Consider the following 6,000-nt stretch of genomic DNA (forward strand, 5'->3'; position numbering starts at 1 on the left):
GAGCAGAACAGAATTAAAAGGCTCAAGTATATTGTTACATGGTTAAGTCTAAATATATAAATTAAATAAATTTGAAACAGCAATACGGTGCAATAAAAGTCTAAAGAAAAAGTCTAGACATACAAGGTTGACTTACAATTGTGAGGGGGACCAGGGCAGTAACTGATTTGAGTTGATGAATCACTTTGCTGGTTTACTTGCTTCTGCTGCCTCTTGGTGCTTATGAAGAAAGACCACAGAAGTAATTTTCTCATGCACTAGTTTCCACACACATCTGTGCATGCAATATCATAACTGATCCCAGAGCGGAGTCAAGCACAGCTTAACAAGAACACTTTGGCTATAGCTAGTCACCGGTCGAAGATTCCAGGATTATCCACAATGTGCAAACAATCCAAAAAAACAAAAAAACAAAAAACATGCTCTCCTCTCTGCTTGACAAGCCCAAGCCTCTGTCAACGGGACATGACCACACCCACGAAAAGGGCTGAAACAATAGATGCTGCGACTGGTAATCCACTTAGCTTCCCCAGACAATAGCCTGTTCCTGCCACAAGTGGGCAGTAAATAAAAAACAAGATGAATGCTAACAGGCAATTCTGAGATTTATTTGTGAGATATCACTTCCACTTTGGTATAATTTTAATTGAGGTCTATTTTTAGCTTTGAATGGTCAAGCTTTGCTTGCCCTGATGGTGCACCACTGGTCCAACCATTGACAAATGCGTGAAACACCTCAGGTTTCATTGTTTTCTTTTCTTCTGATTCCTCTACAGCCAGGTCATGAGTCCATGTCCCACCAACATATCCCTTAAAGCCTAGTTACAGGGTTTAAAACCGTCAAAAAAAATTCATAGCAAAATAACAAATTAAATTGAAATGAAGTGATTAGTGGATTAGTTTCTGTGGCCAACTAAATCAAATGTTAAACTTGAACATCTCAGTAATGGAATATGCTGCCTATAAAATATTGAAGATACAGCATGTATATTTTAAAATCTGCGATGTAAATTCCCCCCATGTTGCTAAATTGATAGGATCTGAAATTGTATATTGTTAAGTATTCCCATTCAGCTTGGACATGTTTTCCGAATGCCCCAAGAGGAGCTGCAGGACATGGCTGGGAATAAAAACATCTTGGACATCTTGCTTAGTCAGCTGCCACCACAACAAATGTGGGTGGTGGTTGTGCAAAGGTCAGTAAAAAATCTCAGTCCTCAACCTCTGTTATGGTCCAAATATTCATTTTTAGTTGATATAAAACATAAAATCCTATGTATACTGCAGGTCAGGGGCATTAGCTCATGGTTGTTTGAGACAATTCAAACATTTTGTTATGCATTTAATTGGAAATTGCTGAGGCATTAAGCTCAACCATTATCATTTTTAGTCACAAAGTAAAAGCTCCATCTGACCAAGCACTATGGCCAGAGGATTATAAAAAAAAAAAAGGCTCCAAAACAGTCCACAACCTGATTTAGCTTTTTTTTTTCCTTAAACACAGAATGAAATAGTAACTAGGACACCCTCGCATGAATATTTTACACGCACCAATATTTCCTGACGCGACACTGGAGCTTACCGGGACTTTTCTGCCTTTCAAAATGAGTTTGGATTATGAGCTCTGGCAGGTCGCTCAGAGGTGAGGACCAGGACCAAGGGGGGATTTTTTAGAGATTGTGGGGTGGAAGCAAGGATTGAGGGAGCAGGAGGACAGGGACAGTGGTCTTTGTTCCTGTTTCAGCCTGATAGGATTGGGACTCTGGCCCAGGGAGAGGAGAAACAACAAATACTGAGCTCTGGTGGCAGAGGAAGGTTTGACTAAACCTGGAAGAGAAAGAGAAGAATTATAATTCACAAATGGAATAAGTTCAAAAAACTTTTCTACAGTCTCTCTCTCCCCTGGTATAGTTTGAAAATTTTGATTGGCACCCACTGTTGACAGGTTAGAAGCAATGAATGTGCTGTTCCTGCTTGCACATGGAGCAACTGTAGCTCTTGGATGATTGAGTTCCTGCTCATAATCCCATTACAGCGCTGCAGATTCAGGGTTCATTTGTATCTTTGTGCGAAGACACGCTCCTGTCTGAAAACAGGGTAAATCTGAACTGGCAGCAGCTCAGTGATTCAAAGCTTCTTACGGGAGAACATGGAAGATGAAGCTTTTAAAGTGACCGAAAATTAAACTAAATGAATTTTAAAGTTAGCAGAGAGCACAGCCACCTCTGAGGGGAAAAAAGTAAATGCCTTTCTCTGTCAACACACTCTCTCTTGAGGCAAATTACACTTTGTTTGTTGGTTTAGTATTTCTGGATATTTGATGAAGGGCAATTTTATCAATGTCAACATGTTTTGTTGAGTCGTGGAAGAACACGTCTGTTGGATTAGACAAAAGCGGAGGCTGGAGGTGTTAGATTACAGTTTGTCAGGTTTCTCTCGTTTTTTACTTTGTCTGGTTGTTTTGATGCCGCCTTATCAAGCTCTTATTGGTTGTGAGAACAGCAACCTGTGTGTTGTATGTCAATGTGTGTGTAGCCTACATGTACATGTGTGATGTGTATTCAGTTGACTGTTTGCTTAACCCCCTCCCCTGAACTGAAATTGTCCGATCACATTTTAGCAGCGGCAGGCCTGCGGCAGGATTAGATTAACCACTGTTTATTACCTCTAACTATAGGGAGCACATCATTAGTAAATTACATTATTATGTGGGGTTTCAGGTTATGTTAGAAAAAGCTCTGTTCAGGACCAACTATGAATAAATAATGAATAAAATATTGTAGTTTTATTGCAGGTTATTTTTGCAGAACTACCAACATATATACTGATGCCAGTATATTTTGACAGGGAATATTGTCCTCCTAATGCATGGACTGGGCTCTGTTTGTGCTTGCTGAAAGTGTACATGCTGCTTGAACAGGTTATATATAGTGTATGTGTGTAAGCGCGTGCTTGCGTCAGCTTTCCTGCAGCAGCCGTGCTGTGTGAGCGGCTGAACCAGGGTGAAGGCCAGAAGATTGTAAGTCACTGAAGGCAGCAGGCAGACCTGAGCCCTCTCCGAGGCAGAGAGACCATGTCCAGCTCTCTGGGAGAGATAAAAGAAGTCAGAGCTGGGATACAATTACAGTCATCTACCTCCTCCCTCCCTCCGTCTCCTGTCTCTGGCTCAGCCGCTACATCCTCTGTGTTTGACTTGAGTCTGAGGAATTAGGCTCATTAATGACATTCAGTCTCTCCCCTTGACCACAAGAACATCTTATCTCTCCGCCTTTTGTTTGGGTCTAGTCTTCCTTCAGTATTGTCTTCCCACCTTTACTTTTTCTTTCATCATCTTTAACTTTTGGCACCGTCTCATCTCTTCATTTCCAGTCTATCTCCCCTTTCTGTTTTGTAATCTTTTTTTAAATGGCTTTCTGATACTATCTTGCAGCCTTTAAGTGTTTGTCCGTATGAGACAGTGAGATTTAGAGCAGGTCTCTGGGTCAGAGCTGTTCAGCCTGTTCATGGAGGCAATCACACCGTCCGCCCAAATAATGACCGCCATGAATCAACCCATGAATGAGACAGCCATTGGATTCAGCACCGCGGTCAGCACTTCTCCCTTTAACTAACCCTAGAAGTGGATGATAAAACTATAGTGGAGGCCGTTTGTGTTGAAATGAGTGTCACAGGCGCTTGCTCTCAGGTTAGCCCGAGCTGAATGATTTGATTTGGTGCAATAGTTACAGTGGAGAGGGAGCATTTCTTCCCTTGGTGGAGAAGTCAATTTAATTGGCCACGTTTTGCATCACAGAGCACACTTGCAAAGCTTTTTTTTAATTTTTTTTATGAGAAGCAGATGCAGACCTCAGTGGAATAATGCTTTCCGACTCTTACTGCGGCACCTATTCATCAGGACTGTAATCTTTACTTTAATGAGGAGGCATTAATGTTTACTCTGTGAAGTGGAGGAAACGACTCGCCTGTTGTGCATAAGACAGATAGAAATAGTAAACCACTCCTCTTTCTGTGTTGCCTGTGGAAGGGAAGATGTGCTCTGAACTTTTCATTGATTTTAACTGCACCATAAGCCCAGATGAGTGAAAGTACTGCCTTAAAACGGAGAGATGGTTTTATTCACCTTTCATTTTTAAATTATATTTAGATCATTTACAGGAGTGGGACTTTGTAGTGCGCTCAAATTACAGTGAAAGAAGTTCCCTCAGAGGATCATTAGAGGAGCAGAAAAAACAGAGCAGCTTAGGTAATTTTCAGTGCGAGATCTGAACCTCTCTGATTCATGGTCCAATAAGTAAAACCTCTCACTTTCTGGGCAACTCAGTCAGCCAAATGATGTTCTGCTTACGCCCAGCGCTGCTGATGAACATCCAAACAGAAATTGGCATTTGCAAATTCTTACCGAGTGTTCATCAAAGCCGCATCGAAATCCAGCACTTCTGAAAGCTCAAAGTGTGCACAGATCATCTGAGATGAAACAGCAGAGATTGATTGAGAGAAATCCCCTAAGCTGCTTCTGCATCTGGTTTCTGCCACTCCGACTCTTGATCTGCAATGTCATTGAAGTTCCAGTGCTCCAAGAAAGCACTCAGGAAAACGACTGCGGTGGTGAAAAAAAAAAAAAAAGAAAGAAAGAAAGAAAGGCTGACATCACCTTCTGCTGTTTGATGAATAAATAAATGAATGGAGCAGGAGCAGTGGTGACGGTGGTGGATATGACGGCATTGTTGGACATGGCATGAGGAATCGGTTTGGACAAGGCTGTCCTTTATGAAAAGCTGCTATTTTATGGATATGAGTGTTTGTGTGTGTGAGTCTGTGTGTATTTGTGTGTATGAGTGTGTGTGTGTGTGTGTGTATGTGTGTGTGTGTGTGTGTGTGTGTGTATGTGTGTGTGTGTGTGTGTGTGTGTGTGTGTGTGTAGACAAAAAAACCCCCCAAAAAATAACAGTAAGAGATGATGAAAATGCACATTTGACAAGCGTCTCTGTGGTTTGTGACAGAAGAAAGGTCATCGTATCCTTTGTGAGACTCATCTACTGACGTTACTGACACACACACACACACACACACACACACACACACACACACACACACACACACACACACATCAGATTAGTCTTCATTTCTGTAAAACAAAACCTGCCACGCCTGCATATGTGTACATAAACATACATAATGTTAATAAATTTTCATACTACTTGGGTCTTATTTCCATAGTTTATTTGGGACAAACCTTTTCATAATTACGAAACTGTCCTCATCAACTTAATTCCTGAGATCTGGAAAAACATCCTACAGGGCAAGAGACATGGGAAATAATTAGAAAATGTGATATGAAATGAAATTCGAACAAGTGGAAACAATTCTAATGTTCTGTCTTTCATCGCCTGAATTCAAAATGAGCCGTGCTTCAGTGCAACACGCCGCGTCTCGCAGTCCTGCTCCATCTGACCCATTTCACGCCCTGTTGCCCTGTTAGTGAACTGAGCTGTTGTTGTTTTCTTTGCTAACACAAAAAATGGAGGAACAGCGAGCCATACTACACACTCAACACATAATCAGTACACCAACCTGCCTGAGAAATAATGTCTGGAAGCTTTTTGTATTCAGCATCACAGACGGAAAACTGGTGACTAAGGTGAAGCTGTGTACCGACTTTGTAAAATGCAAATGATTTACAGGAACACTGAAGAGTCAATACGAAGGAACACACTCTACAGTGTCGTTTATGATCAGGCGAGGTGCTTCAAATGAATTCAAATTAATTACATGTTAGTTCTGATTAGTTTCAACTTCATTTTTTGCTAAATTTCCTTCCTCTCACCTGGTGGCAAAAATAAGGCCCAAGTTGTAATAAACCACAATTTCCCTTTGAAGATGCCCCTAGCCTGATGAATACACACACACACACACACACACACACACACACACACACACACACACACACACACACACACACACACTAGAAGCTGAGGATTAGCCCAGAAGACCGGGGTGCTC

The sequence above is a fragment of the Seriola lalandi genome, unplaced genomic scaffold (assembly GCF_002814215.2).
Source record: "Seriola lalandi dorsalis isolate HSWRI2012SDOR001 ecotype SW California unplaced genomic scaffold, Sedor1 jcf7180002054703, whole genome shotgun sequence".
NCBI lineage: Eukaryota > Metazoa > Chordata > Actinopteri > Carangiformes > Carangidae > Seriola > Seriola lalandi.